The sequence below is a fragment of the Chinchilla lanigera genome, unplaced genomic scaffold (genome assembly GCF_000276665.1).
Source record: "Chinchilla lanigera isolate Chin_1 unplaced genomic scaffold, ChiLan1.0 scaffold00074, whole genome shotgun sequence".
NCBI lineage: Eukaryota > Metazoa > Chordata > Mammalia > Rodentia > Chinchillidae > Chinchilla > Chinchilla lanigera.
In genome coordinates this window covers 1,150,798-1,163,335 of record NW_004955475.1, presented here as the reverse complement: position 1 = coordinate 1,163,335, position 12,538 = coordinate 1,150,798, and the positions used below count along the sequence as shown (strand labels likewise).

The window sequence follows — 12,538 nt, the reverse complement described above, 5'->3', positions numbered from 1 at the left end:
TCAAACTTCTGGCAGTACATTTGCCTCATTTTCCCAAGTGCTGGAATTACAGGTGTGTACTACCACACCTGGCACAAAATAGTTTTGACTTGCATTTCTTTAATGGCTAATATGCTGAACATTTTTTCATGTATTTGTTGACTATTTACACTTCTTTTGAAATGTATTCAGTTCATTTGCCTGTTTTTTAATTTATTTATTTTTGGGGGGTTAATGTTTGAAGTTGTTTATATATTCTGTATATTAATCCTCTATCAGAAGAGTAGCTAGCAAAAATTTTCTCCTGTTCTGTAGGTTGTCTTGTCATTATGTTTTCTATCTTGTGCAACTCCTTTTTAATTTGGTGTAATCCCATTTGTTGGTTCTCAATATTATTTTCAATATTATTTCCTATGCTGCTGGAATCCTATTCAGGAATTTTTGCCTGTCCTTATAGCTTTGAGTGTTTCCCCTACGTTATCTTTCACCATTTCAAAGTTTCTGTTTTTATATCTAGATCTTTGATCTGTTTTGATTTGATTTTATTATAGGGTGAGAGGGTTCTAGTTTCAGTAGGAGATTTTACTTTATTATAGTCATCTTTATATTTTATATTTTATGTTTTGCTTAAGAATTTCTTCTCATTTCTTTTGCTTAAAACTTGTATAGGAGATAAGTTTTAGGTCTTTATCTAAAGTTTTGTAAATTGTAGGAGGTTAAGTTTTGTAAATTGTAGGAGAAAGAACTCAAACTTTTTTTCCCACATGGGTAGTGATTTACCCCAATGCTGTTTATTGACTAGTTCATCATCAGCCTCATAATTTGAAGTGACATCTTTGTCATAAACTAAATTCCCATTTGTATATGTATATTTACTTTTCTATCCTAGTTCTACTTGTATACCTTAGTAGCCATGTTACTTTGGACAAGTGAGTTAACTTCTCTGTGCCTCTGTATGGTAAATTAGCTACTTCATAGTTGGTTGTGAAGATTAAATAAATTACATAAAATAATTTAAAGGATTGCCTAGGACATGGGCACACACTGTATGTTGTGTATTATTATTATTCTGTTCCATAAATTCAGTCCATCTGTTCTTATGGCAATATGAGAAAATCCCTTCTATAGAACTTGCCTTGCATATGAGAGCCCAGATGCTCATTCAGTAAGCCCATCATCTCTATGCTAAACTGTGATTTGAGACAGGCTAAGTTCCCCTCGCCACCCACCTTACCTTCAGCAGCCAATTACTTTGACCTAAAACTATAACATCTGGACCTGGTTTAATCAATCCTCTCAAAATAAACAGCTCTTTTATCCTCTGCTTCCCTTTTCTCTGCCCTACTTTGTCTAACCACACTGGAAAGATAATTAAAAGGAAGAGACCTTATTTGTTCTTTTCCAAAATTTCTATACTGTTAGTGTATTGAACTTTTTCTATTCCAGATGAATTTTAGGATCAATTTGTCAAATTCCATGAGTAATTCTATATTTCCCTTTTTTCTTCTTGCTGCCTCCCTCCCTCTTTTTCTTCCTCCCCTCCCTCCCCTCCCTCCCTCCCTCACTGTACTGGATATTTAACCCAGGGCCTGATCTGTACAAGTATCTCTAGCCCTTTACAATGTTTTTTTTATTTTGATATAGGGTAAAGTTGCTCAAAGAGGTCTCAGACTTGCTATCTCCCTGTGTTAGTCTCCCAGTGTGCTCAAATTACAGGCATGCATCACCACACCTGGCTCTGTTAGGATTTTTTGGTATAGATTCATTTATGGAGGTAGACATCTTTTACCAGAGTCTTTTCTGGTATAAGGAGATATCTTTTTTTGTTTCTTCCTGCCTCCCTCCCTCCCTCCCTCCCTTTTCTTTCCTTCCTTTCCTTCCTTCCTTCCTTCCTTCCTTCCTTCCTTCCTTCCTTCCTTCCTCTTTCTCTGTCTCTCTTTCTTTCTTCCTTTTTCTTTCTTTCTCCCTTTCTTCCTTCCTTTCTTTCTTTCATTCTTTCTTTCTTTCTTTCTTTCGAGATGGTCTTGCTACATAGTCCAGGCTGGCCTTGAACTCACTAGCCCAGGCTGGCCTCAAACTTGTGGCAGTTCTCTTGCCTCAGCTTCCCGAGTGCTGGGATCACAGGGATGCTCCACCATGCCCAGCAATGTGTGTGTTTCTTAAAACCTATCTAACATTCCAGTCAGTGGATCCTCTGTAACCATAAACCCTGGACTCAGGCTTCTTCCTTCTGGGTGTGGATTTTTGAGGGCATTTGTTTAAAGTAGGTATCAGCTTCATTGAACTAAAATCTGACCTAGGATAAAGTCTTCATTGTTTTTCTTTTTTTCTGTGGTGCTGGGGATTGAAACTAGGGTCTTGTGCATGCTAGGAAAGTTCTTTATCACTGAGGTACATTTCTAGCCCTTCCCTTTTCCCCTCTCCATCTCTGCATTTTCCTTTCTCTTTCTCTCCCTCTTCCCCTCCTTCTCTCTCCTCTTTCTCTTTCCTCTCTCTCCCTTTCCCTCTTACTTCTCCCCTGCCTTTCTCTTCCTTCTTATATGGTGCTAGGGATTGAACCCAGGACCTTTGCTCTGAGCTACATCCCAAAGCTGTTTTTATTTTGAGACAGGTTCTCAGTGAGATGCTAATTTCTCAGGGCTAGACTCAAATTTGCAGTTCTCCTGCCTTAGCCTCCCAGAGTCCTGGGATTATTTATAATCTTTTTTAAAAATAGGGAAAATTCTTTTTGTAATTTCTTCATAAATTCAGCTAGCTTTCTTGTCCCACCAGAACCTAATTGATGGGACACACTATTTTAGGCTTTTTAGCTTTTGCCTGTATGTCTTCATATGTTAAGACTTTCTTTGTAGTTGTGAGAAGGTCCACCACTAATTGTTAGATATAGATATGCGAGAGAAAATTGGTTTTGAGCCAGCACAACTTCTGGAAAGTATTGACATTATTTCTAGCTTTACCTTTTGTATATCAGCAGTAACAAAACAGGCCATGCTGCGTTTCTTTTTTGTTGTTGTTTTTTTGTGTTGGTTCCAAAAACACTGGAAATTCATTTCACTTGAAACTTGCTGTTTAAATGACATATCAAACACGGAAGCCAAAAAAATGCCTAAAAACAATTCTTTAGTGGTTTTGAACTTGTAGTGATCCTTGTGCATCAGTCTGTGTGAGTGCTGGGATCACAGGCCCATGCCACCACACCTGGCCCAAAGCAGAATTCTTACTAGATTGTGGTGAGATCTTCTTCAAGCTGCAGAACAGTTTCCTTGAGGGCTGGATCCGCTGCCCAGTTGACTTTACTCACCAAAATAAGGTTCCGGAACACATATCGAATAACTGTAGTAATCTGCATCTCCATCTGTAGTCTTTGTTGCATGGTCTTTATCTTGTCTAAATTTTCCATACTGTCCAACTCCTCTTTCCATTTCTTCTTCTCAGTTTGCATTTCTAAAAGCTTACTTTCTGAAGCGTGTTTTAATTGGTCTCTTTCTAACATCAAGTAGTTTTTCTGCTAATTCCCAAGATTCCTGCTGCAGTGTCATTATTGTGATTTATTTAGCTTCAATACTTCTTTCATAGTATCCATGAGCACACTGCTGTCGGTGTTAACTTTATCCACGTCGTTTTTAAGTGCAGCTGAAAGTTGCATCCTTCTCAGTGTAAGCCTTTCATTTCAAATACAACTTTTACCTCTTCAATTTCATTTTCCAGGTCTTCAACTTTACCTTCCGTTTGTTTTTCTTGTATGATTTATTCTGCAGTTTTTCTTTATTTGCATCAATCATGGACTTACATTCTAAGAGTTGTTGTTTTGTCTATGCTCTCAGGCTGAGCAGCAGTGACATGCAGTCTTCGCTGTGCGCCTCCTGGGCGGCGGCGTCATGCAGCGGCCCATCTGCCTTTCCAAGTCCCTGGACCTGGTGTCTGGCACATCCTGCCTGCAGCTCCATGCTGGCCAGACGACGCCCTGAGATAATGAGGGTCAGTCAGAGGTGGTTTAGAAGACGCTTCTTTTCCCACCACAGAACTGACGCTTGGAAAGAGTCCCCATCCTGGCTTTCTATCATCAAGCATGGTCTACCTCTTTATTTATTTAGGTGTTCTTGCATAATTCTTCTGTGATTTATTTCTTCAGTTTGTTACTAAGCATTTTATTTTGGAACTTATTTGAAGTAACACCTTTTTATGTATTACTTTTTAAATTGTCTTATTGCTGGGATGAAGGAAAATAATTGATTTTTGTATTTTTATACTGTATTGGACTGCCTCTCTTTAGTTCTAGTAGTTTTCACTTAATTGTCTTGAGGTCTTGAGATAAGTGATCTATGCATCCTATATTAGTTTGGTGGGTTTGCTATAACAAAATAATACAAACTATGTGGCTTTAACAACAGAAATTTATTTTCTCCCAGTTTTGGAATATGGAAGTCCAAGATCATAGTGCCAGCAAAGTTGATTTGTCCAAAGATGTCTCTTCTTCGCTTGCAAATGGCCTCCCTCCTTGTTGTCTTTTCACATGGTTTCCCTCTGTATACATAGGCCCCCGAAGTTTTGTGTCCTCATGTCTTCCTGAAGTCTTTGTGTCTTCATGTCTTCTTGTAAAGGCACCAGTCAGATTGATTAAGGCCCATCTTAACAGCCTCATTTAAACTTATTTACCTCCTTGAAGGCCTTATCTCCAAATAAATTCACATTTTGATATTCTGGGGTTAGGAATTCAATATATGAATTTTGAAGGAAACACAGATCAGTCTATAAGATCCCCTTTCCAGTATCCAGACCTCTAATTTGTCTAGTTTTATTGCAGTGTTTAGTTGTCATGGTGATAGAAGGCAACCTTGTGCTGTTTCTGACTATGTTACTGATATTTCTCCACTTAGTATGTAGGTCTTTGTTAGACTACTGTCATAAAGTTCAGGGGAGTCTGTCTATTTGACAGATTTTTGTTTAAGATTGATTAGTATTAGGTTTTCGTGAATGGATTTTTGGCATACTTTGACATAAATACCTATTTTTTCTGTTAATTTACTAGTTGTGATTTATATTAATAGAATTATTGATTTTGAGTCAACATTTTCTTCTTGAGTTTAACTGTTTGTTCATGGGTTTTAACAATAGGTTTCTGTAGTTTATTACTGTTCCTTTCAAAAACTAGTTCTTTGGTTTTATCGATCCTTCCTATGTTTGGTATTTGCTTACTATTTTCTTTCTGATTTTTGATTTCTTTTTTGAAATGTTCTTTGTCTGACATCTTGAATTGAAAGCATTTTTCATTTATTTTTAAACTACCTTTTGATAAAGTGTTTTAAAATTTTTTTTGGTTTTAGGTAACATGAAGTAAAATTGACTTTCTTACATGTAGATTTAGATTCTTAAAACCACCACTATCAGCACTGAGTACACTGCAGTCATTCTCCTGTACTCTCCTATGTTACTTTCTCTCTGTTTGTAGTCCTTCCCTTAACCTCTGTCAGCTACTAATCTGCTCTTTATCACTGTGGCTTTGCCCTTGACACAGTGTCCTATAAATGAAATTATACAGGAAAGAATATTTTGAGACTAACATCAGCATAATGCCTTTAAGATTCATTGATATTTTTCATGTCAATTGCTTGTTCCTTTTAATTACTAAGTATTATGCCATTACATGTATATACTTACTGAAGGATATTTGGGTTGTTTCAAGTTTGGGAAAGTTATAAATAAAGCTCCTATGCACATTCATGTATAGATTTTTTTGTGTAAATGTCAGTTTTCATTTCTCTAGGGTAAATATGACTGTTAGATGTTACTTGATAAGAAATGGCCAGACTGTTACCAGAGTAGTTGTGTCATTTTACATTCCTACTGGCAGTGTGTGAGAATTCCACTTTTCTGCACACTCATTAGCACTTAGAGTTATCTGTATATTTATTTAGTCATCTAATAAGTATATAGTAATATCATTAGTGGCTCATCTAATGGCTCATGATGTTGAACATCTGCGTGTTTACCTTTCTTATAGTCTCTTTTTTGAAGTTCTGTTGGCAGACATTTAGAATGAATTTTGTCTGCTTTCAAAATGGGTATTTTATGTTAATTTTGAACTATGAAAAAAATTTATATAGTTTAGGATAAGCCCTTTGTTATATTGGTAAATTGTGAGTACTTCCTCCCAGCTTGTAGCTTGTCTCATTCTCTTAACACTAGCTATCAGAAAGAAAACACTTATTTTCTATCAATTTTATCTTCTATATATTTTTTATACCCTGTTTAACACTCTGTATAAACCTACATTATGACAGCATTCTTGCATTTTTTTATCTTAAAAGTTTCATAATTTTAGGTTTTACATTTGGATACTTGATCCATTTTGAGTAAATTTTTAAACAGAATGTGATGTTTAGGATATGATATGCTTGCTTCTCTTATTGTGGCTCAATGTGTAGTTTTCCTAATTCTGTTTTTGAAAAGATTTTCTTTAATGAATTCCATATACACTTTTTTCACAAATGGCATAGTTTTCTAGATGATTTATTATTTTATTCTAATATCTCACAGTTATGATTATTTTAACTTCATAGTAATTCTTAAAGTTGAGTACTGTTATTTCTTCAATTTGGCTTTGCATATAAGTTTTAGAATTATCAGAATCTACAAAAAACTTTTGCTAGGATTTTGGTTGAAATTATGTTAAATCTACAGGCCAGTTTAGGGGAGAATTGACTTATTTATTTATTTATTTATTTATTTAGGTACCGCAAATCAACTCAGGACCTTGTGCTTCCCAGGACATTTTTATTCTTTATTGAGAAGAAATTTACAGAACATATAGCTGTTTTAAATTAATATGCGGTAGCATTTAGAGCTTTTACAGTGTTGTGCAACTGCCACCTCTGTTTCTAAGACATTTTTAGCATCTCAAAAAATACTTCACATCCATTAAATACCTGTTCCCCATTTCTCCATCTCATTATCCTATGGTAATCACTTATTTGCTTTTAGTTTCTATTGATTTGCCTATTAATGGATATTTATTTATTATTTTATTTTAAAGAGAAAACAATGAAAAAAATTTGAAAATAAGATAATAGTATAACAATGGTTAATACATTGCATATTGTTATCTTTAAGTTAATTACTCAAGAGTACAAGATATCAGCATTTAATTATCCAATATCAGCACAAGCCTTTCTTTTCAATGAGCTAAGAAATTAGTAGTATAACTACCTTAGCTATCTTTTATATATAAATTTTTTTCTTTTTTCTTTCTTCTTTTCCCCATTCCTCCATCCCAGTTTCTCTTTCCTTTTGAAGTTTCTTCCCATTTTACATTATCTGTGGTGCATTTTGGATCTTATTTACTCTTTCACCTTCTCACTAGGGAGACAATATGATGTTTACACATAGGCATCTAGTATATTTCACTTGTGAGTAGGATCTTGAGTTGCATCCATTTATCTGTAAAAGTCTCCAGTTTGTACTTGTTTATGGCTGAGTAGTACTCTATTGTATAAAAAGACCACATCTTTTTAATCTATTCCTCAGTTAATGGGCATTTGGGTTGTTTCCAAGATCTAGCTATTAAAAATTGTGCTGCTGTAAATTATGGATGCACATATATCACTGTGGTACAATGTTTTAAATTCTTCTGGGAAGATACCCACAAAGGGAATAGTTGGGTCATATGGGACTTCCAATCATAGTTTTCTGAGGACTTTCCACACTGATTTCCACAGTGGTTGCATCAGTCTGCACTCCCACCAACAGTGGAGAAGGGTTCCTTTTTCCCCACATCCTCTCCAGCATTTGTTATTGGTTGATTTCTTCATAATAGCCATTCTTCTGGGGTGAGTTGGAATCTCATTGTTATTTTAATTTGCATCTCTCCAGTGACCAATGATGTGGAATATTTCCTGTATTTATTTGCTGTTTGTATTTCTTCATCTGAAATGTGCATATTCATCTCAGATGCCTATTTTTGTATTGGGCCTTTAAATTGGGGAGGTGTGATTTTTTTTTTTTTTCAGTTCTTTATATGTTCTCAATAGTAATCCTTTGTCTGAGGAACACTGGGCAAATATTTTTTCCTACATCGTGGGTCATCTCTTCACTCCATTGGTGGTTTCTTTTGCTGTGCAAAAGCTTTTTAATAAGATGGGATCCCAATTGTTGATTCTTTGTGATAGTTCCTGTCTGATCGGGTTTTTATTTACAGAGTCTTTGCCTATATGGATGTTTTCAGAAATTTTACCTGTCCTGTCTTCTAGCAGATTTGATGTTCCCATTTTAATATTTAGATCTTTGATCCATTTCAAATTTAGTTTAGTGCATGTTGAAAGATATGGGTCCAATTTTAATCTTCAGCATGTGCAGAGCCAGTTTTTCCAACACCATTTATTAAAGAGGCTTTTTTCCAGTGAATGTGTTTGGTACCTTTGTCAACAATAAGGTAGCTAAGTATGTCCAGAGTTGTTTCTGCATCTTCTAATCTGTTCCATTGTTCTTTGGGTGTATTTTTTTTTTGGCCAGTGCTATGCTGTTTTTATCACAGTAGCTTTTAGTATACTTTCAAGTCAGGGACTGTGGTGACCCCTGCCTTTTGTTGTCTAGAATTGCCTTTGCTATTCTATGTCTCTTCTGGTTCCAAATGAATTTAGGATTGTTTTCTCTAATTCTGTGAGATATGCTCTTAGAATTTTGATCAGAATTGCATTAAATCTGTAAAACAGTTTTGGAAATATGGTCATTTTCATTATATTAATTATTCCTATGCAAGAGCAAGGGATATCTTTCCATTTTCTGATATCCACTTCAATCTCCTTTTTCAGAATACTGTAGTTTTCAATGTAGGGGTCTTTTACAGCCTTTGTTAGATTGACTCCTAGGTATTTCATTTTTTTTGGATGCTGTTGTAAAAGGTGTGATTTCACTAATATCTATTTCAGTGAGTTTGTTATTTGTGTACAGGAAGGCTATTGATTTTTGCATGTTGAGTTTGTATCCAACTACACTACTAAATTTGCTTATTAAATCTAGCAGTGTTTTTTGGTGGAGTTTTTCTGGTCTTATGTGTAGAGTATCATGTCACCTGCAAATAATGATCATTCAGCTTCTTCCTTTTCTATTGTTATTCTTTTTATTTCTTTCTATTGTCTAATTGCTCTGGCTAAAGTTTCCAGGACTATCTTGAATAATGAGTGGGAACAGTGGACATCTTTGTCTTCTTCTAGATGTTAGAGAGAAAGGTTTCAGTTTTTGTCCATTTAGTATGATGTTGGCTATTGGTTTGTCATAGATGGCTTTTATCAGATTGACATAAAGACCATGTATTCCAATTTTCTGTAGGGTTTTTATAATGAATGGGTTCTGGACTTTGTCAAAAGCTTTTTCTCCATCTATTGAGATTATCATATGATTTTTGTCCTTGGCTCTGTTAATATGGTGTATTGCATTTGCTGATTTATGTAAGTTGAACCATCCCTGCATTCCTAGGATGAATCCTACTTGTTCACAGTGTGTAATCTTGATGATTTGCTGCATTCTGTTTGCCAGTATCTTATTGAGGATTTTAGTGTCTATGTTCATTAGGGAGATTGGCCTGTAATTCTCTTTCTTAGTTGGGTCCTTGGTATCAGAGTAATGCTTGCTTCCAGGAATAAATTTGGGAGTATTGTTTCCCTTGCAATTTTATTAAAGATTTTAAGAAATAATGGTGTTAAGTCTTCTCTAAATTTCTTGTAAGATTTAGTAGTGAATCCCTCAGGACCTGGCCTCTTCTTTGTTGGTAAGTTTTTAACTACACCTTTGATTTCATTGATTGATATTGCTTAGGATTTTTGTGTCTTTTTGATTCAGCTTTGGTAGTTCATATGTATCTAGGAATCTGTCCATTTCTTCTACGTTTTGCCTCTTATTACAAGTTTTCAAAGTAGGTATAGGTGATTTTCTACATTTCTGCAGGACCCGTTGTGATTTTTACACTTATCATTCTTAATTGCTTGAGCATTTTCTTTTCAGTTTTTGCTAAGGTTGGATAAGGGTTTGTCGATTTTATTTGATTTTATTTAATGTTTCAAAGAACTAACTCTTTGATTTATTGATTCTTTGTATTGCTTTTGTACTGTCCAGTGCATTAATTTCTGCTCTGATCTTTATAATTTCCTCCTTCATAGGAGCTTTTGACTTAGCCTGATTTTTTCTCTTTTTTTTTTTTTTTTTTTTTTGAGACAGGGTCTCACTATGTAGTTCAAGCAGGCCTTGAACTGACTTTGTAGCCCAGGCTGGTCTTCAACTTGAAGCAATCCGCCAGTCTCAGCCTCCCCAGGGCTGGGATTGCAGGCATGTGCCACCATGCCCGGCTCAAGCCTGCTCTTTTTATAGAAGTTTGAGGTTTACCATTAAGTTGTTTTTTATGCTTGGTCCGTTTTCCTGATCTAGATATTCACTGCTATACCTTTCCCTCTTATGGCTGCTTTTATTTTGTCCCATAAGTTCTGGTATGCTGTATTGTCATTATCATTTAATTGTAGAAATTGTCTAATTTCTTCCTTAATTTCATCTGTGACCCATTGGTTGTTCAGGAGGATGTTACTTAATATCCATGTGTTTATGGAATTCTTGTGTTTTTTTTGCCATTGATTTCCAATTTCCTTGCACTGTGGCCTGTTAAAATGCCTGGGATAATTTCAGTTCCTTTGCATTTACTTAAACCTGTTCTGTAGTCTGTTTTGGAGAATGTTGCATGTGCAACTGAGAAGAATGTGTATTCTGATGTTGTGGGGTGGAACACTCTGTAGATATCTAAGTCCATTTTTTTCAAAAGTTTGGTTCTGTTCTAATATTTCATTGTTGACTTTTTATCTAGTTGACCTGTCCTTTTTTGACAGTGGTATATTGAGATCCCCCAATACAATTGTATTACTGCTTATTTGATTTTTCATGCCTGTTAATATTTGTTGTATATAGTTGTATGCACTGGTATTTGTTGCATATATATTTATGATTGTTATCTCTTCCTCCTTGATTGTTGCCTTTACAAGGATGTAGTGACCCTCTTTGTCTCTCTTAATCAGTCTTGGCTTGAAATCCACTTTGTCTGCAAATAGAATAGCTACCTCTGCTTTTTTCAGGGTTCTTGTCACATGGAGTATTGTTTTTCATCCCTTCACTTTCAGTCTATGAATTTCTTTCTGAATTAAATGTGTTTCTTGTGTGCAGCATATTGTTGGATCTTGGTTCTTGATCCATTGTCCCAGTCTATAACTTTTGATGGGTAAATTGAGACCGTTGACATTAATGGTTATAAATGATATGTATTGATTTATCCTTGTCATGTTATTTTCTTGTTTTTGACTTCCCCTCTTGGTTTTTTTTTCTCTCCCTCTGTTTGTTTGCCATGCCTAGTAGACTCCTTCTGTTAGAGTTCATGGAGTTGTAGTCCTTGTTATCTCTTTCTAGAATGTCCTTCCAAACATTTTGCAGTGCTGGTTTGGTGGTCATAAATTTCCTCAGATATTCTTTGTTACAGAAGTATCTTATTTATCCATCAGTTTTGAAAGATAGTTTTGCAGGGTACATCAATCTGGATTTGAAGGTTGTTTTCCTTTAGAACTTTAAATACTTCACTCCAAGCTCTCCTTGACTGGAGGGTTTGTGCTCAGAAGTCAGATGTCATTCTGATGGGCTTGCATGTATACGTGATTTGTTTCTTTTTCCCAGCAGCTTTTAAAGTTGTATTCTTGTGTTGAATTTCTGGAATCTTGAGTATGATATGCCTGTCTGCAGATTTTTTTTGATCATGGCTAGTTGGTGTTGTATATACCTCACTCACCTGTATGTCAAATTCTTTTTCTCTACCAGGTATGTTTTCTGCCATGACTGCTGTGAACAGGTTTTTTTTTTTTTAACATCATTTGTGCTATCTTCTGCTTTATCATTTACTCTAATCAAATTTAAATTATTGTTCTTTGCCTCATCTAGCAGCTGCTTTATTGATTTCTCATAGTTGCTTGCTATTTTTAAGAAGTCTTTCTTTTCATGATCACCTCAAGCCTGTGTTCTATATCTGAGATAGTGTCTTCACATTGGCTTAATGTGCTGCAGATACTTTCAGTGGAATTTTTATTCTCCTGGATATCTGCTTAAAACTGCCTTTTTGGTTCCATTTCTTCCCTATGCTGAGCCTTCATGGCTTCCTTAATTTTCTTAAGCTCCTCTGTTTTCTTTTATCTCTATCTGCTCTAGAGTCATTCAACATAGTTTTCATCGTGGGTACCATCTCAGCCATTATCTGAGAAATCATATCTGATTTGATTTTTTTCTAGAGTCTCATTCAATTGCTTTGTTATTACCACATCAGAGAGGCCAGGTGGATGGGGCTGGGGATTTAGCTCAGCGGCAAAAGCGCCTGCCTTGCAAGCGCAAGGTCGTGAGTTCGGTTCCTGGTACCGGAGAAAAACCAAAAAAAAAAAACAAACACATGTCATAACCCCCTTGAAAGTGTGGTCACACACAAAGACCTGCAATACAACTTTACATATAATCAGAGTCATGGTATCACACATACCCTCAAATATGGACA

At 35.5% G+C, this 12,538-nt stretch overlaps 1 protein-coding gene and 1 pseudogene across 3 annotated transcripts in view; one reads left to right on the top strand and one right to left on the bottom strand.

Moving 5' to 3' along the window:
* Nucleotides 1-12,538, top strand: part of Phf8 (PHD finger protein 8) — a 125,140-nt gene that overhangs the window by 67,423 nt on the left and 45,179 nt on the right. The window lies entirely within an intron of this gene.
* Nucleotides 3,147-3,926, bottom strand: LOC106146348 (annotated as a pseudogene).